Source organism: Malus sylvestris (assembly GCF_916048215.2).
Source record: "Malus sylvestris chromosome 4 unlocalized genomic scaffold, drMalSylv7.2 SUPER_4_unloc_1, whole genome shotgun sequence".
Taxonomy (NCBI): Eukaryota; Viridiplantae; Streptophyta; class Magnoliopsida; order Rosales; family Rosaceae; genus Malus; species Malus sylvestris.
In genome coordinates this window covers 400,305-422,128 of record NW_025920893.1, presented here as the reverse complement: position 1 = coordinate 422,128, position 21,824 = coordinate 400,305, and positions in this window count along the sequence as shown.

Genomic DNA, 21,824 nt, shown 5'->3' with positions numbered 1-21,824 from the left:
CTATTTTTGGCAAATTCCATATCCCTCATTGGAATTCGAGAGTTTTGGATGAAACTCTTAGTAGGTTATGGGAGGCTCACTATTACCAAGCCCACCTCACGATGATACGATATATGGCTAGCATCAATAATAATGAGAGAGTACGCTTACTCATTTGCAACTAATGCAAGTACCCATCTTATTTGGCCTCTAGAGAATGTAACCTCACAATGATATGATATTGGTTCCATTGCACTTAGTTAAGTTCTTCCCACCATGCTTAGTGCGTGAAGGGGTTCAAGAATAGCCTCACGATGATACGATATATAGCTATCCTCGTTGCCTACACTCACCTCATCATATGTATATAGACTCCTCCTGAGTATAAGCATGCACTTTGTACTTCCCCATGATAGGGTGAAGCCGGTGTACAAGTCATAAACGATTGGAACTACCATGGTGGAAGGCCACGAAAGAGTGTTCAAAGCACTCTCACGCTTTCAACTTAATATTGGGTTGGTTGAGGGTTTTAGGTCTCATCACATATCAATATACATTTTAATCTCTATTAAAACAATTTTGGTCCTATTACAACTATTGGTCCATATGATTGTTTTAGTTGTACATAATACTCCCACTATGCTTTTAAAACGGTTTTTAAAGCAAGAGTATATGTTACTACTAACATAAGGTTTGCATTCATTTAATGGACTATATAGTTGCCTTAGGGCCTTAGGATGACTATGAACTTTTGTTTAGATTCAACACGAGCCTTGTGTTGAATCTCGGTCTAGGGATGGAGATTGATTTTAGTTACGCGTTTAATCACATTAAGGCGTGTTGTCTTAGGGGCGTTGGACCCAATTACTTCATTTTCATGCATATCATATAAAGCAAGAAAGAAATACTTCAAAGTAAAGGATGAGCTTATGCTCATTACAACATTTGCATAAAACAAATTACCTTAAAGTAAAGAAGGACTTATGCCCTTTTACAACATTTGATCAAATCAAATTACAACCAAAATCTAATCTACACATTCCCATGGTTCAAACAAATTTGAAACGCCTTTCACATAGCTCAATTATATTAGGCTTAGGTTCATAATCATCCTTTAATTAATTAACGCTTTAACTAATTAATTGAATGCAACATTTTCATTTGGTTTTTGTATCCATAAAATTGATTTAAGTGGAGCTAAACAAAATGAAAATCCAATTCTCATTTAAAGAGACAAAACAATTTTGTTCTCATCCTATTTGGGCCATCATGCAATAACCACAACTTTTTGGGCCATATTGCGAAAACATAAACTTTTGGGGTCACTTTGTAAAAACACAAAAGTCACTACTTCATGTAAATACAACTAGAACCCAAAATTTAAATAAATTCAAAAACTTCATTAAAGGAGCAAAACAATTTGTCCTTTAGCGTTTTTAGGCCTTAACGTCAAAACGTAAACTTTCGGGTCAAAGTACAAATACACAAAAGTATCAAAACTTTATGTAATTGCATAAAAGCCCCAAAAATACCCTATTTTATTAGGGTGGCCGGTTTTTAGGGATAAAAATGAGTGATGGGTGTTTTGATTTATTAGTTTTGTCAAAAAACAATCAAGTAGTGCTTTCACCTTTCATAAAAATAATATATGTTTTGATGATTGATGTTTCCATCATCATTTATACAAATATTTAACACTTTAAATACTTTCATAAAATTAATATATGTTTTGATGATTGATGTTTCCATCATCATTTATTCAAATATTTAACACTTTAAATACTTTCATAAAATTAATATATGTTTTGATGATTGATGTTTCCATCATCATTTATTCAAATATTTAACACTTTAAATACATGATAAATCATTTGAAAAACATATAACATAAACTTTATGAAATATTCAAAACTTTGAATCAAAACACAAAACCTTTTTGTTCTTGGCAAGAACATCAAGAACAATGAAGAACATCCATGAAAACCCATAAGAGCTCCATGAATGTTTTCAAGCCATAAAACTCAAATTTTCACCATTCAAAATGGTGTTAACATCCTAGGGTACTTAGGGGTTCCAAAAGTCACCTTAAAACATTTTTAACAAGACAAACATGAACCCAAAAAATCACCCTTTGGATTTGGCCGAAAATCCCAAAAATCATGGCACCAAATTTTAGCTCCAATATTCATCCTCATATGAACTACATCTACAACATTTGAGATGGCAAATTTTCAAACAAAATTTACATTCAAAGAAGCAAGAATAAAGCTTGTAACAATTACAACTTTTAAATCATAAACTTATGAACTACAAAACCCAAAAGGATTCACCAACTACTAGACCTAGGCTCTGATACCACTTGAAGGAATTTATTTTGAAAAACATGTTCATTTGAGCAACATCATATAGCATGCAATTAACAATTAAAAGGCGGAATCATGCTTGCATGCACTCAAAAACAAAACATTACCATGAAATTCAAAGCCTAGTAGATTGGTGAACCAATAATCAACTCAAAACAAAGTGAGTTGAAATTAATACCTTTGTAGATTCCTCTTTGCATAAGCAAAGGCTAATCACCCAAAGAGATAGGGCCTTCATTCCTTGCTTCTTAGATCCATGGATTTGGATGGAAGAATAGGTTCTCCAAGTTCCCAAAATTGAGAACCTCTAAGTCTCTTCACCAAGGTTAGATTGTAGAAGAAATGAGTGACCTTGGAGTAGTAGGATTGCTAGATGTACCCTCCAAGGTGTTGGCCTCTTTAGAGAGAAAATGGAGAGACAATTCTCACCCATTTTCACCCAAAATAAACCCTTAATTTTTCCTTAATGAATTTTGGCTATAAAGTCATTTATATAGTCACTTCTTTAAGTAACCTAAACAACCAAAACCCTAATTCATCTAATATGGCCGGCCATTTAGGGATGTTTGGGCTTTTGGGCCTTTGTGAATCTTTATTCATTAAGTTGTCATACATCTTAAGTCAATGGGCTTGACATTCGAAGCCCATTGGGCCTTAAGATCCAAAACTATCCCGAGGTCTTTAACGAACTTATTCGTTTGATTAATTAACATATTAATTAATCCTTGCCATAAATAAATGATTAAACCATTTAATCATTCTTACTCATTTCCGTTTAATCTTCAATCTCCACCTTTTATGGTGTGCGATCCATTAGGTTCCTTTTAGCGAGGCAGTGGGCGATTAAAACCATTTTTACATCGATTGTGAATTGAAACAATTTTCAATTCTCCCTTTAGTGGTTATACACGTATAGGGCTTCCACAAACCATGGTTGACGCCTAGCAGCATGTCATGGTTACCCAAGCTAATCAGAAGAGGTTAGAGAACCTATTCAGTTCGGGATTACAAATGCAATACGGTCTTTCTCTAATCTAATACTCTTGACCACATTGTTTGGTATGATAGTTTATTTACTCATGTCTACTATCCAATGTGAATCGTTTGCTTATATGATTTCCTTGAATGTGATTTGGAACGCATTCCCCAATCTCATTCATACTCTGGCCAGAGATTCCAAATCATATCATAGAGTATTCTCCCTCAACTGTTTGAAGGTTAGAGATCCCTTGTTGCGCATTTACTTGTCTCCATAGCTAAGTGGCTTAACCCCAACGATGCCGTGACACCCCTAGGGGGTGAATTAGACATAATCAAAGATTAAGGACTTAACCACAAGACAACTGTGATGCCTCAGGTCAAAGGACTACTTTGCATTATCCCAACCATGAGTTCTCATGTGACATGGAATATAAGAACTCTTCGTTGATCACGTTCAGTGAACTCATTCTCTTATTGAGCACCTACGTACTTGTCTTGATGTCACACACACCAATGACTCGAGACTAGTCACTCTCCCTGAGAGAAGACACAGTACGTACTGATCTTAACGGACTGTCAATGCCCAATTGGTAATCCTATGATCAGGAACATTTAGGATGTGTCTACGAAAGAATGGTCTCATTAATCTAACTTCATTAGATTGCATTCTCCCAATCACATATTCCTTGGACTTTATCGTTTAAGCATATAACATTTATATGAGACGGCTCAAACAATAATCTTTGCCCTTTATATGTTAAACTAGATTAGTTTAACATTTGAAATGTCCGTAAAGTATCATCATATGATTGGTTTTAGGGCACATTTCCAACAATACGGTCATTCTCTAATCCAATACTCTTAATCACATTGTTTTAGTGATAGTTTGTTTCATGTCTACTATCCAATGTGATACTTTTCTATATGATTCCCTTGAATATGATTTGGAACAAACTTCCTAAGTCATATTCATTTGCTTTGGCCAAAGACTTTAGAATCATATCTTAGAGTATTCTCCTTCCACCATGGAAGGTTAGAGATCCCTTGTTGTGCATTCATATGCCTACATGATTAGATAGCTTGACCCCAACAATGCCGTGGACACTCTGATGGAATGCCGTTTGACATGATCAAAGATCACTTTGCATATTGCCGTTTGACATCTATGATGCCTCAGGTCAAATGACCACTTTGCATATTGCCGTTTGACATCTATGATGTCTCAGGTCAAAGGACCACTTTGCATATTGCAACTTTAGAGTTCTTGCATGACATGTATGTTCGAACTCTCTTTTGATCGTTGTTCAGTGTACTCGAGTACTCTTTCGAGCACCTATGTGTTTGTCTTAGTGTCCAACACCAAATGACTTGAGACTAGTCATACTCACGCTTGAGTCAACATAACACATACTAACGTTAGCGGATTGTCAATACCCAATTGGCAATTATATGGTTAGGAACGTTTTAGGAATGAACATAAGAGAATGGTCTCGATAATCTAACTCACTTAGATCACTTGTCTCTTAGATCAAATACATCCCTTAGATTCCCTTATTACTTAACCACATGATATAATAAATAATGATTAACAATAAGCTTTGCCCTTCATTAAACATATAAAAGTTTAATACATTAAGTATTCCAAAAACCTATTGCATCAAATGAGTGGCTTTGTGGGCATACTTCCAACAATCTCCCACTTGCACTCAAAGCCATCCTCCCATGTATCTAATACCCATCTTTTCCATATGACGGTCAAGCTGGATTTGAGACAATGGCTTTGTCAGTGGATCTGCTACGTTATCGGCTGAAGCAACTTTGAGGATGTTGACTTTCCCCTCGGCAGCATATCTTCTGATGATATTAAAGCGCTTGTCAAAATGCTTGTTCTTTTGATGAGCCTTGGGTTCCTTGGCTTGAGCTATCACCCCACTATTATCACAGTACAAAGTTACTGGTGATGTAATGGTTGGAACCACTCCAAGTTCAGTGATGAACTTCTTCATCCAGAACACTTCTTTGCCGGCTTCAGCTGCAGCGACATATTCAGCCTCTGTTGTGGAATCAGCAATTACACTTTGTTTCTTGCTCTTCCAACTAACAGCCCCATCATTCAGAGTGAATACATATCCGGAGTTAGAACTTCTATCATCGACGTCAGATTGGAAATCTGCGTCTGTATAGGCTTCCACTCGCAACTCTGCCGCTCCTCCATATACGAGGAACATGTTCTTAGTTCTTCTTAAGTACTTAAAGACCGTCTTAACAGCTGCCCACTGTTCTGGTCCTGGGTTAGATTGATATCGACTAGTAATGCTCACAGCATATGCGATATCAGGCCTTATGCATATCATGGCATACATGAGACTTCCTATGGCTGAAGCATAAGGAATTATGTTCATTTGCCGTATCTCTTCAGGAGTCTTAGGTTCCATGGACTTAGAAAGGTGAATTCCATGTCTAACAGGAAGAAAACCTTTCTTAGATTGTTCCATCTGGAACCTACTTAGCACCTTATCAATGTACATAGATTGGGATAATCCAATTAGTCTTCTGGATCTATCATGATAGAGCTTTATCCCAAGTACATAAGATGCATCTCCTAAATCTTTCATGTGGAAGGTTTTCGACAACCACACTTTTACAGAAGAAAGTATTGCAGTGTCATTCCTGAATAGTAATATGTCATCTACATATAACACTAGGAATACTACTGCTTCCCCAACGACTTTTTGATAAACACAATTGTCGTCTTCGTTTTGAGTAAAACCAAATGTTTTGATTTCAGTGTCGAAACGAATGTTCCAGCTCCTGGAGGCTTGCTTAAGTCCATAAATGGACCTTTGAAGCTTGCATACCTTAGTCTTTTCAGACTTGGACACGAAACCTTCGGGTTGAGTCATATAGAGCTCTTCCTCTAGGTAGCCGTTCAGAAAGGCCGTCTTCACGTCCATTTGCCAGATTTCATAATCATGGTACGCAACTATAGCAAGCAAAATTCGAATGGACTTAATCATGGCTACAGGAGAGAAAGTTTCTTCATAGTCAATCCCTTCTCTTTGCCTGTAACCCTTGGCTACTAGTATAGCCTTATAAGTCTCCACGTTCCCATCAACGCCTATCTTCCTCTTGAAGACCCATTTGTTTCCAACAGGTACAATACCTTCTGAAGGGTCTATAAGAGTCCAGACCTGATTTTGATACATGAAATCCATCTCGGATTGCATGGCATCTTGCCATCTCTTTGAATCAATGTCGGACATTGCTTCATTGCAGTCCCTAGGGTCCTCCTTTGTGTCATTGTCACCTAGAAGGTGCAATTCCGCAAAGTCATTGTCTAAGCCATACCTCTTAGGTGGCTTACTAACCCGTTCAGATCTATGTGGAGCTAGGGGTTCAGGAACAGGTTGTCAACTTGTCGAGTGCTTGTTTGTGGTTCATCATTAATCTCATTAATTTCCTTCAATTCTATCGTTTTCTCGCTACTTCCATTGAGAACGAATTCGTCCTCAAGGAACATAGCAGTTCTGGCAACAAAGACTTTCTTGTCGTCAGGGTTATAGAATTTGTATCCCAAAGTCTGTTTAGAATACCCCACAAAGTAGCACTTAACAGATCTTGCTTCAAGCTTGTCAGCTTCAAGCCTTTTAACGTAAGCTGGATAACCCCAAATCCTAATATGATTAAGATTTCTGCTTTTGCCATGCCATATCTCATATGGCGTTTGTGAAACTGATTTGGAAGGTACTCTATTAAGCAAGTAAGCTGATGTATATAGAGCGTATCCCCAGAACGTTACTGGTAGATCAGCGGAACTCATCATAGAACGAACCATGTTCATCAAGGTTCGATTTCTCCGTTCAGAAACTCCGTTATGCTGAGGAGTTCCTGGTGGAGTCCACTGTGATACTATTCCACACTCTTTGAGATAATCTAGGAACTCGTTACTCAGATAATCACCCCCTCGATCCGATCTTAGGGTCTTTATCTGTTTCTCAGTTTGCTTCTCAACTTCATTCTTGAATTCTTTGAACCTTTCAAAGGATTCTGACTTGTACTTCATAAGATACACATAGCCAAACCGAGAGTGATCGTCGGTGAATGTGATATAGTAGGAGAAGCCTCCTCTCGACGTAGTAGACATAGGTCCACATACGTCAGTGTGGATTAACCCTAGAATTTCAGTGGCACGCTCTTCTTTTCCAGTAAATGGAGATTTGGTCATCTTCCCTTTCAAGCAACATTCACAAGTACCCATCTGGTCATTACCTAATGGGCGGATATATCCGTCTTTCGACATCTTGCGAATCTTATCAAGGTTCACATGTCCAAGTTTAAGATGCCACATCTTTTCCTGGTTAACTTCTTCTCTAGCCCTTTTGGGTTTTGAGGTATTCCTGCTTTCAATACAGTGCATCCCATTATTCATCTCTAGGTGAAAAAGTCCCTCTATCATATTACCATGAGAGATAATACGACCGTTCAAGTATAAAGTGCAACTTATCTTGTCAAACAATACTTAGTGCCCATCTCGTAAAAGCTTAGAGATGGAAATCAAATTCTTTATACATGAAGGAAAATATAAACAATTTTTAAGTTCCAGGACTTCCCCAGAGGGTAGGTTAAGCATGTAGGTGCCTATTGCTTTTGCAGAGATTTTAGTGCCGTTCCCAACTCGCACAACCATCTCCCCATTGCGCAGTGACTTGCTCCCCGCTAGTCCCTGCATCGTATTACAGATATGTTGACTAGCGGCTGAATCAAATATCCAGGAATTGGAGCTCACTGTAAAAGCACTCTCTATGACAGAAATAGTCTCTTCAAAAGTTCGTGTCATAAGGCTCACAATGCGCACCCTGTATTTCTTCTTCCAACGTTCATCCTTTCCACAATGAAAGCATGTTCCTTTGGATTTCTTTGCCTTCTTCTTATGCAACCTTTTCCTTGTGTTTGCATTCTCACTCCCACTGTCCATTTTGAAACCTTTTTCAAATTTACAGCACATGTCAATCAACTCGTTTAAAGAATGATCGAATCTATTCACTTTACAGTTTACAATAAACTTAGTGAAATCATCCGAGAGAGATGCAAGGAAAAAATCTTGGGCCATTTTCCCATCGATGGAAGTTCCTAAACTTTTAAGATCTTTAAATATCTTTTCCATCTTTTGTCCATGTTCATGGAACGATGTCCCCTTTGCCATTTTGGCATTCATTAGACTACAAACATTTGAGAATCGTACATTACTAGTCTCAATGTCATGCATCTTATGCAAACTTTCAACCATGGCACTAGAAGTATCCATGTGCTTATGTTGCTTCATAAGCTCCTCACTAAGTGAAGTGAGGATTAAGCATTTGGCTTGTAGGTCATCCTCATAGTGTCTAACATAATTTTGACACTCCTCCTTTGAAGCTAGTTTCGTAGAAGGTACATGAGGAGGGGATTGCTTAAGCACATACAATATGTCTTTCACCTTTGAGACATTCTCAATGTGGCGATACCAAGCAAGGAAACGTTGGCCCCTAAGGCCCCTTTTGTCAAGTATAATGGTGGGTATAATTTTAGGCATGTCGTTAACTACATAACATAACATAAATCGTATTAGATTGTTTGGTTAAAACTATTTGATTAGGTCTTTGAATCAAATAGTACCACCCACTATTTTTGGCAAATTCCACATCCCTCAATAGAATTCGAGAGTTATATTGAACTCTTAGTGGGGTATGGAAGACTCACCATTACCAAGCCCACTTCAGAAGAATATCATATTGGCTAGCAAAAATAATGATGAGAGAATAACGCATTATTCATTTACAACTTTTGTAATTACCCATCTCGTTTGGCCTCTAGAGAATGATGCCTCAGAAGAATATCATATTGGCACCATTGCACTTAGTTAAGTCATTCCCACCATGCTAGTTCAAGTAGGGGTTCAAGAATGGCCTCAGAAGAATATCATATTGGCCATACTCGTTGCCTACTTTTCACTTCATCATATGTTTATGGGCTTCTCCTGAATGTAAGCACATACTTTGCATACCCCAGAACTGGACGAATACGGTGTATGAGTCACAAACGATTGAAGCCCACCACGGTGGAAGGCCTACGAAGACATGTTCAAAACATCTCTCGCTTTTCAACTTAATATTTGTTTTGAGGGAGTAGTGTTGGGCTACATCAAAATCATTTTAATCTTATTAAAAGAACATGGACCTATCACAACTATTGGTCCAAGTTAATATGAATTTAGTAGTTTATAATACTCCCACTATTTCGAAGAAATAAGTGAGACTATATGGAACTACTAACGAATGCATTGCATCCTCATATGGACTATATAGTCATATTAGGTTTTAGGATGATTATGAACCGTTTAATTTGATCCAACACGAGCCTTGTGTTGGACCTTGGGTTTAAGGTAGATAGTTGTTGATTTTAGTTACGCGTTTAATCCAATTAAACCGTTATTTCCTATTGGGCGTTGGACCCAACTATTCCATTTGCATACATATAAACAAAAGGAATACATGAAATAATAATAAGGGCTTATGCCCTTTTACAACACAAATCAAATGATGGACTTATGTCCATTTACAACAAATTGAATTAATCAAATTACATTCAAATCTAATCTACTTAACCCAAACATTCATAATGTAAAGCGGTCAATCACATAGCTCAATTATCGAGGCCTTTGGTTCATAATCACCCTTTTCTTAATCAATCACATTAACTAAGAAAGCAACTTAAACAATTGGTTTTTGGATCCATAGAATTGATTTAAATGGAACTAAATGAAATGAAAATCCAATTCTCATTAAAGAGACAAAACAATTTTGTTCTCATTTTATTTGGGCCAAAAGGAAACTATGACCACAACAATTGGGCCATAATGCAAATACAAAAACTTTTGGGGTCACTTTGTAAAAAACACAATAGTCCACAACTTCATGTAATTACAACTAGATCCCAAAATTTCATTAATGTAAAAACATCATTAAAGGATCAAAACAATTTGTCCTTTAGAGTTTTTAGGCCTAAACGTAAAAACGTAAACTTTTGGGCCAAAATAAAAAAACACAAAAGTATCAAAACTTTATGTAATTGCACAAAATGGCCCAAAAGTACCCTACTTGTTAGGGTGGCCGGCCAAAGGAAGTGAACAAGTGAAAATTTTGAAATTTTTGAAAAAGTTTTTGCAAGTTGATTAAAGCACTTTAGCAAGTGGATTGGTTGGTGAAGAAAGTCTTTGCAAACTTTAAAGACTTGTAAGAAAATGTAAGAAAATGTTTTGTAAACAATAATGACATTTTCCTTTCTTCACCCTTAAGTTATAATACAAAATTAATAAACCAAAACTTTATGAAAAACATAAAACTTTTAAATCAAAACTTCAAAACTTTTTGTTCTTGGCAAGAACTTCAAGAACATGAAGAACAAACATGAAAAACTCATAAGAGCTCCATGAATGTTTTCACTCAACAAAAATCAAATTTTCACTACACAAAAGAGGGCTAACCTCCTAGGGTACTTAGGGGTTCCAAAAGTCACCTTAAAACCATTTTAACAAGACAAACATGAACCCAAAAAATCACCCTTTGGATTTGGCCGAATTTCCAAAAATACATGGCACCAAATTTTAGTTCCAATATTCATGCTTAAATGAAATACATCTACAACATTTCAGATGCTAAATTTTCTAGCAAAATTTATATATTCAAAAGCAAGAACAAAGCTTGTAACATTTACAACATTTAAACTAGGCCTAGGCTCTGATACCACTTGAAGGAAAAAATATTTCCTAGCTAAGAACAAGTATGAACATTTGAATACATATGCAAGCTATTAACACTTTAAAGTAGGCATGCATTCAAAAACAATTCATAAAACCCATGACTTTCAAAGCCTAGTATATGGTGAACCCATAAACTCTTTAACAACATTAAAGAGAAGTAAAGATTTAGAGTTTCTTTACCCTTGAAGCTCATCCTTGTTTATGCAAGGGATTCACCCAAGTGGAGGGCCTTCAAGTCACCTCCAAGCTCCTTGGATATTGCTTGTGATTTCCTTCCCCTTTTGTGCTCCTTTGGTCCTTGTTGATGTAAGGAAATGATCTCCAAAAACACCAAAGATTTGGTGTCTCTAAGTCTCCACACCAAGGGTTAAGTGTGAAGATGAAATGGATGACTTAGAGAAGAAAAGATTGCTAGATTAATCTCTCTAACTGGCCGGCCTCCTTGTGTAAAAAGAGAGAAAGTTTTTACCTCATTTCACTAAGAAAAACTCTAATGAGAAAATTGCTATAAAGTTGCTTTTATAATATTTTTCTTAGGTGAGTGGCAAACTTGTAATTAATCCAAGCTTGCCCATTCACCCTAATGGCCGGCCATATTAATGTTATTGGGCTATTTGCCCATTTTGTTTTAGTTGTCATACAACTTAAACATAATGGGCCTTTTGGACTAAAACGCTTTTGGGCCCCGAAACCCAAAACCAACATATAAGCCCAATACGAACCTTTCGTAAAATTAATTAACTAATTAATTAATCTTGACCATTCTTCAATTAAACCATTTAATTGCATATCCATTTCATTTAATTTCTTCACTATCGCCCTTACTCGGTGTACGATCCATTAGGTTCCAATTAGCGAGCCAATGGGCAATTGTTACTCTTAACGATCGATTGTGAATTGAAACCACATTTCAATTCTCCCTTTTATGATTAGTGTTGCCTAATCATTAGGGCTTCCACAAACCATGAGTGACACCTAGCAGTATGTCATGGTTACCCAAGCTAAGTAGAATTGGTTGGAGAACCTATCCAGTTACAACTACAATGCAATACGGTCCTTCTCTAATCCAATACTCTTAATCACATTGTTTTAGTGATAGTTTGTTTCATGTCTACTATCCAATGTGATACTTTTCTATATGATTCCCTTGAATATGATTTGGAACAAACTTCCTAAGTCATATTCATTTGCTTTGGCCAAAGACTTTAGAATCAAATCTTAGAGTATTCTCCTTCCACCATGGAAGGTTAGAGATCCCTTGTTGTGCATTCATATGCCTACATGATTAGATAGCTTGACCCCAACAATGCCGTGGACACTCCGATGGAATGCCGTTTGACATGATCAAAGATCAAGGGCCTAACCATTAGACATCTATGATGCCTCAGGTCAAAGGACCACTTTACATATTGCAACTTTAGAGTTCTTGCATGACATGTATGTTCGAACTCTCTTTTGATCGTTGTTCAGTGTACTCGATTACTCTTTCGAGCACCTATGTGTTTGTCTTAGTGTCCAACACCAAATGACTTGAGACTAGTGACTATGATGAGCATGAAACTAGTGCCAAGAATTCATTCAACGCGATCGTTTTCAAGCGACCTTCACTACTTGTGATTATAAGATTGTAACTATTAGGTGAAACTCCCTCATAATCTAGCATCATATTCATGCATGAAAACTAAGCGTGCACTCTCAATCAACATACACAAATAAGTTATCAATCAAGTAGATGAACGAATTGAATCCGCAACTTATGAAATAACAATTGAATGTAATCAAATCATATTGCAAGCATGTACATGGTTTCGAATCACCCCCCAACTAAGGGGGTTTAGTTCCTCATTCTTGCAATACAAAGATACATAAAATTAGACATTAAAATCAAAGGAAAGAAAACACCTAAAATGCTCCAACTTGGAAAGCAAGTGCATCAATGGATCTCCCTTCCTCCTTGTTGCGGCATGAAGCTTGTGGACAAATTTTTGGGTGGATTTATGGTGTAGAATGGATGGGGAATGATATGGAGGGGTTTAGGGTGAGTGTGGAAGAGTGTTTGATGGTTGGAAGGTGGTGGAGAACTAGGCAAAGAGGGTGGAAGAAGGTGGAGTGGCTGTTATGTTTTCTAGGCACTAGAATGGTATTTTTGGGGTGTTTTGCTTCCTAGGGTGTGTATGGACGAATTTCTGTGATAAAATGATGAATATGGGGGATTCTCCTTTGGCCAAGGGGTGTAAACATGTATTTATAGGCCCCAAAAACCTTAGAAAATCAGGTTAGGCTAGGGATGAAATGCATGGCAAGTTGGTGTGTGTGGTGTGCAATGGTCCAAGGGTGAAAATGAAGTGATGATGCAAAGTGTGAAGGGTAAAATGGAGTGGTGTTGTAGCTAGGGAGCATGAATGATTGTGTACATTGCATAGAGATGGAAAGGGAGGTGAAATGTGTCAACAAATGGGTCAAAGGTGCAACAACATGTGTGACACATGCCCTTGGATTCCAAATGTGAATGATGGAGCATCAATTGGTGCATGTAATGGATATAAAGGTTGTCTAAAATCTAATGGGTGAAGGGAACAAGAGGTATCAAGCAATTGAGTGAAATAATTAAATGAATTAAAGCATGAAATCAGAAATTATGTAGGGGACAAGAGTGATCAAGCATGGCATGGGAATCCAAAGGGAATTCTATGTGTTTTGCATGGCAAGGAGTGTGCAACTTGGAGTGACAAATTTTTGGGCTGAATTCTTTATCTTTTGGACACTAATTCTTCACATTCTTGGCCTCTTTAGTTCTCAAATTCGTCCATCCACTTTGGCCCATGCATTTGCTATCCATTCCAAGCCCGAAACATGCTCCAAAGGCCTCCAAAATGCATCTTCTTGCATACTTTGTACTTAGAGTCTTTCACTTTGCATGTGGGCTTCTTTGCATGTGTATGAGTTGTCATTGTTTATCCTTGCAATTACACACACACACTTGCACACACATATGCCCAAAACGTCCATCCTCATGCATGCAATCCATTTGAGCCCAATATTGATCCAACATGCACCAAAATGCACTTTTCTTGCCAAGGTTGTTATTAAGACCTACAAACAAATGAAAATGGCTTTAAACACTAAAATAACTAAAAAAACACAACGTAAACGCACAAGAACAAGCCAATTAAGTCGCATAAATATGCTCCTATCAAATTCCCCCACACTTAGCTTTTGCTAGTCCTCGAGCCAAACAAAGAAATAAAACGAAACAAAACAAATAAAACACAACCTAAACCTTCCAACATTTGCCTCAGGGATTTCCAATGCACATGACATGTTAAAAATCATTATCCCCACAGATTTGAGTCATCTTTACACTTAAGCACATACTTAATCATAGTCACCACTTACTAGTTCACAATTAATCAATTAAAACAATGTTTTTGATGTAGTAACATGCCTTAGAGAATTCGCTCAATTCCTTACAAGATATGCACTCAATTTTCACTCAGATTTTCCAACTACACACCCTATACTAGTTATATGTGAGAAGATTGATGTAGATATGAAAACGAATGCTCACATATATGTATCACAAAGAAAGCAATTTCTGGAGTTAATAAGCATGTTTAGATATGATCTCATGAATGAAATGCTATTACTTAGACGCGAGAACCAGTGACACCATATGCTCATACCAAATTCAAACTCCACAAATTGAAACACATAACACTCAAGATTGAAGTCAAAGGTTGTAACGGGCTTGGGGTGTTGGCTAACAAATGAAGGATAGGGATAACAAACGTTCTTAAAGCAATAGCAAGAAAAGTAATGAAATGGAAACTTAGAATTCACTTAGATTGCAGTAATCAACTTTTAACACGAAGGGAAGATTCAAGCAATATTTAGGGCCGAATTCAATGTTTTGGACCCTTTCTTCAACAAGCAACACTTTAAAACTCTTTTTCACATATTTTTCAACTCCTTTTCTCTTCACAGCTCTTCTTCTTTTCATTCTATTTTTCACGAATCTTTCTTTTCTACTTGTGCCTTATGAATGATTTTGGCATACACACACACAAGAATCACTTCCCCCACACTTGTTTTCTGCCATACATTAATCAAAAGGAATTCAATTTGACTCATACTTTACTATGCTTCAAGAACAAGGGTATGGATGGTCCTAAACTAGGCTAGGTAAGGATAATGTGGTTTAACAAAGAATATAGGCTATCAAGGCTCAATGGGGTTAACTTAAACATATAACGATATGGGATACATAGCAGTTTGGCTTTGGTGGTGGTAACTACACAACTTCATCTTGAATATGTGTTATGCAAATCAATAGCATGCTTTGAATGAAATAGGCATGAGTTCTAGCATTTGGAACTAAATGATGAAACGACTTCTAAGTAATAACCAAGCAAAGAATAATGAGATCATGCAACGACTTTAGAAAACAATAATGCACAGATTTTAACTCTCCAAATAAACATTTAGGCTCAAGTCTCACAAGGTTGTAGCGTTAGTTTGAGTTCTTTCCTTCAAGCATGTTACAAAAAAAACTAATTTTTTTCTTTTATGATTACATGTGATTTCATAAGTTATAACCACAATCACGCATAAATAAAGAGTAAATCAAACTTTCATCCATGTTTATAACTCTCTTTAACAGTCATGCAATTACAAACTGAATCCTCATCATTGTGTTGGAAGGTACCCTAAGACACAAATAAGCACACAAAAACAACTCTTTTTGGGATTTTCAAAAACAATTTTTCAAATTTTTATGAATTTTCGGATTTTTATATCAAAACACACTGAAACACTCCAAAACAGCTTAAAAATACTTAAAACAGCAAGGAACAACACTAGAAGTAATGGGTGATAATTTTCTACGAATTTCATGTAAAACAATGGTTACCCCTCCCCACACTTAAATCAAACATTGTCCTCAATGTTTCAAGCATATACTCACACCAAAAACAAGCAAATAACAACGACAAATAAACATGACAAATATGGCAAAGTAAAAACCAGATAGAGTAGAGTTTAAGAACGCAAATATGGTTTTGAAGATAGTTGATCTTGTTGACTTTCCACAGCTTTGATCTTGAACTGGATTGGAATTGTACAGCGAAGCTTTGCTCTTTGGCGATGTTGTTGAAGCTTCTTGAGTTCTTCAACTTAGACTCCTTGTGCTGGGTTGATTGTACGAGCTGCATTCTTCTCTGCTTGTTTCCTCTGCATGGCGGGCAGGCACGAGGTAGAGGTGTTGGTCTGTTTCTTTCTTCAATCTTTCCAAGTGCCCACCTCTTGCTTTCTTTCTCCTTGTCCCTAGTTGAGGATGAATCAGCACGTTGTCTCCACATGCTTCGAGGTATCATCTTCACTTCCCTTATACGTAAGAGACGAAGAGGAAACACAAGATGATGAGTACTCGAGAGCAAGTGCTGGCTGGAGAAAGGACAGGGAGAAAGCATGATATGAGATACTCGTGCTCTCAACCTATATGATATGAAATACTTGTGCTCTGGATGGGTTGTTTGCAAGGGTATCCCAGGGGATGAGAAATACAGAATGACTCGAGAGGGTTTGTTCGAAAGCCATTTCAGAGAGATGAAGAAGTGCTGAGAGGGTGTGCCTTTGCTGTGGAAGGCGAAGGTAGATACTTCTGGACAAATTGAGTGACAAAGCTGCCCGTAATTTCCATTTACGCGCTTTCTGACAAAGCTGCCCGTAATTTCCGCAAAGCTGCAAGTTGCATGTGACGAATGACGACACGTCTGGACAAATTGATCTTTTGAAATCCGGGGTTCGGCTCGTGGTTTCTGAGCAAGCCTATTTTTTGAGAAATGAAACGCCTCTTTTGAGAAAAGAATCCGGCTTTTGAGAAAGGAGCCTGGACTCTTCGATTTGCGAGAGGACGCTTCTTCGATTTCTGAGGAGCGCCTCTTTGATTTCTTCTTTTTATAGAGGCATTAATTTTGTTCCACAACATACTTGAGCTCCCTCCTGTAAACACTCCTTTCTTGCACTTCCGAAATCTTAATCTGTCCGATCTCTTCTTTCTCCAAAACCTCTGAAAAATGTCTGGCCCTTCTGATCGTCGTTTTGATTTGAACCTTGGTGAAGGTGCAGCCCCGCCTTCTCCAGACAACATATGGCGCCCGTCCTTCATATCCCCTACTGGTCCTCTCACCGTTGGGGATTCGGTGATGAAAAATGACATGACTGCTGCGGTGGTGGCCCGGAACCTTGTCACCCCCAGAGATAACAGACTGCTCGCTAGACGGTCTGATGAATTGGCGATTAAGGAGTCTCTGGCTCTTAGCGTGCAATGTGCGGGTTCTGTGTCCAACATGGCCCAACGCCTATTTGCTCGAACCCGTCACGTTGAATCGTTGGTGGCTGAAATACAGAGTCTCAAAGAGGAGATTAGAGGATTCAAGCATGAAAATAAACAATTGCACAAGCTTGCACACAGTTATGCCACAAACATGAAGAGGAAAATTGACCAGCTGCAGGAAAGTGATGGTCAGATTTTACTTGATCACCGGAGGTTTGTGGGTTTGTTCCAACAACATCTACCTTCGTCTTCTGGGGCGGCACCGCGTAGTGAAGCTCCAACTGATCAACCTCTGATACCTCCTCCTTCCGTGGCCCCACCGACTGCTGAGACTCCGCCGACTACTGCAACTCCGCCGACTACTACGACCTCTCCCAAGCAGCCTTTGTGAAGGCTTTCTCTTGTATTATGCTATGTTTCTTTATTTCCCAGTTTGCTGTTCATTTCCACGAAGTTTAATGTTAAAATCCTTTGCATATTTGTTAATGTTTCAAAATAGAAAGTCACAACCAAAAATAATTAAACAAGTAATAAAATTGACAATCAAGCAGAATAAATGGGTTGCCTCCCTTAAAGCGCTTGCTTTAACGTCTTCCAGCCGGACGATGAACACAATTACTCCCCACTGGAGCCCACGGCATGCAAGGGAATGTCCTCCACAACATGCTCAACAAAGTTCTCGTAGATTACATCCTTGAACGGAAATGGATAGTGATGTTTGTTGATGGGTGCGTTGTGTTGCCTAAGGTTCATGTTCATACGCCCACCATCGGGGATTTGCTTGGGTACCTGCACCAAAGAAGGGAACCACCTATCAACTTTAATGGAAATTGGATTTGGATTAGGTGGCTTACCTATGTGTTGTGATAAAGTGGCAGCAATGTGAACATTCTTCCCCATGGTGTGTTCGGCCAATTTGAGCATTTTGAAAGCAGTGGCCGTATGGTCCTTGTGCGCCACTCCACTTCCCTCGACTTGCATGGTTCTTGATGCATCATTTGTGCCTGGTGCTGAATGGTCCAGTCCTATCTTTTCAATTTTATCAATGGCACAACAAGAATGAACAACATTAGGAGTCTCAATGGATTCAGAAATTTTGAAACTAATCATGTCACCACCAAATGCCATAGTGACTAATCCTTTGGCCACATCAATCTTCGTTTGAGCCGTTTTCATGAATGGCCTTCCAAGGAGGATGGGCAATGAAGGGGCATGGTCCGATTCATCCATTTCGAGGACATAGAAATCTGCCGGGAAGATTAAATGATCAACCTGCACTAAAACGTCTTCCAAAACTCCCTTTGGATAAGCGTTAGATCTATTGGCCAATTGTATGATTACACCATCATTTTTCAATGCTCCTAAGTTCATAGATGCATAAATGGAATATGGCATAACATTTATAGAAGCACCTAAATCAAGCATGGCAGATTTGAAACGGGTATTACCAATGACACACGGAATTGTAAAACTCCCCGGATCTTTGCATTTGGGGGGTAGTTTATGTTGCAAGATGGCGGAGACATTCTCACTTACATGTACCACCTCTTTCTCCTGGACACGTTTCTTTGTTGTACAAAGCTTCTTTAAACACTTGGCATACTTCGGGATTTGCTTTATGGCATCAAGGAGGGGAATGTTGACATACACCTTTCTAAATGTCTCTAGAACATCTTTTTCCTCCTCTTCGTTCTTTGATTGCAAAAATCTGCTAGGAAAGGGGACATTGGGCAGATTAGTGTTCGAAATCACAACATTTGGAACATTCTTACCTGAGGTGGACGAATGGGATGTCTTAGATGGCTGCGGCATGGGTGATGGTACCCTTGCCGTGGGGTAGGTGTTCTCATCTTCTTCAAGTTGTATCTTCTCATCTTCCTTGTTTCTCACCTCTTTTCCACTTTGTAATGTGATAGCCTTTGCAGATTCGAAACCACCCTTTGGATTGACCACCGTAGTGCTTGGTAACTTACCATTTTCACGGAATTGCCCCAAAAATTCGGCCATTTGGCCCATTTGCTTCTTCAGCTCATTAACCTCCTTTGCTTGGTTCTGCATTCCCTGCGCCATGGTGGTTAGTAACTGATATGTTTTATCATCATTCATAGACGTACCTGGGTTAGTTTGGGAAGATTGTGCCTGAGGAGGTGGTTGTGGTTCCATTGGCCTTGGAAAGAAACCCGGGGGTTGTCGGAATCCACTTTGTTGGCCATATTGTGGTGCATCTCTCCATCTGAAATTTGGGTGGTCACGCTATCCCGGGTTATATGTATTGGAGAAAGGATCATTCCTTGGTTGGTTTTGATTCCCATAACCCACTGCATTGGTCGATTCCCATCTTCCATTCTCAATTAATTGAGGACATTGATCAGATTGGTGTCCTTGAATGGAGCATACACCACAGATTGTAGTTCCTTGCGTTTTGGGGCCTTCAACCAACTGCGATAACATAAACGTAAGGTTTACCATTTGGGATTGTAACTCAGAAATAGAACTTACCTCATTGACATGATGTGGCCGTAGGGTGTCTCTTTGCCCAACACCTTCATATTGTTGTGCATTGAGTGCTCGATTCGCAATGAGAGTTTTGGCATCCCTAGGTGTCTTATCCACTAGAGCTCCTCCCGCGGAAGCATCCAACATTTGCCGTTCAAGTGGTAAAAGACCTTCGTAAAAGTATTGAAGAAGTAACTCCTCATTCATCTGATGTTGTGGACAAGAAGCAACAAGTGATTTAAATCGTTCATAATAAGATGGAAAAGATTCACCTTGGCTTTTCTGAATTCCACTTATTTTTTTACGAAGAAGAATGATGCGAGAAGTTGGGAAAAACTTCTCCAGAAACGCCCTCTTCATACTCTCCCAAGATGTAACTGTACCGGGTGCCAACTCGTATAACCAATCTTTGGCTTTGTCCATTAAAGAGAATGGAAAAGCCTTCATCTTTAAAATACTTCCGTCAACGGTAACCGGAGTCATACTTGAGCACACCACTTCAAATTCCTTCAATTGTTTGTTCGGATCCTCCATGGAAAGCCCATGGAACTTTGGAATGTGGTGGAGCAAACTTGACTTTAACTCGAACTCTTCGGTTTTACCTTGAGCAGCCATGGGATATTGGATACACAATGGTGCGGCATTATCCAAACCCGAGGCGGCAAGCTCCTTGAGCGTACGGTTGTCCATGGCTATACCTTGCTCTTCTCCACCCACTTGTGCCGTGACCTTCTCTTCAACCTCAACTTCTTGCTCTTCTAATTCAGGCTCGGGACTAGGAGGATTAGACTCTTGCAATTTCTTTTTCCTTCTCAAAGTCCTCTCAAAATCACCGTCAAAGTCGGAGATATGCTCACGAACAGGTTGTGAGCTACGGGTCATAAACTAGTACCTAAAAACAAAGAAAACAAAACAAATCAGCAACTTAAACAGAAACTTAAACAAAATACAATAATTCGAAAGAAAACAATCCAAGAGATTAGCAAAGTTGCTAATCCCCGGCAACGGCGCCAAAATTTGATGTGAAAAATAAGTTAACACACAAAATTAAACCCTCTTTTTATCAAATGTAGTAAAGTATGTAAGTAGGGATCGTTCTAGGCCGGGGATTAGGAGGGATTGCTAAACACTTGAAAACTGACTTAAAAACATAAAAACAAAATTTAAAACACTAAACTAGACTCAAAGAATGCAAAACTATACTTTAAAGTACTTAAACAAACATAAAACTCAAAACAGCAACCTAATGACTCAAAACTGCCTAAAAACCACTTTCTGGGCAGTTTTGAGAACCTAACAAGAACTTGGACGAAGTTGGATGAAAACTTGAATCAAAACACTTAGAAACACAAATCAAAACACTTTCTAACTAATCTAAGACTTCAAAATAAAGGGGGATTTGTTTTGGACGAAAATTGAAAACAAAACAGAAACTTTAAAACAAAACAGATTGTAAAACGTTTTGGGATGAAAATGATGGATAAAAGGCTAGTTAGGAGGTTATTCTCCACACATGACACATTTGCAAAAAAAATGATTTTCAGTTGTTCTTTCAATAAATTATGAAACTCAACACCCCAAGTTAATTAGATACGCTTAAATTAACCTTCAAGTTCTCCTTAAGTTAATGAATTGGATGGAAAAGCGCATACAACAATTCAAAGCATTCCTCAAAGGTTCCTTACGTGATGAGCACAATAAAGATACAATCAAGAATCATGAAGCACAATGAGAACTATAAGTGTTGACGAGGCATTCGTTACTATGATGAGCATGAAACTAGTGCCAAGAATTCATTCAACGCGATCGTTTTCAAGCGACCTTCACTACTTGTGATTATAAGATTGTAACAATTAGGTGAAACTCCCTCATA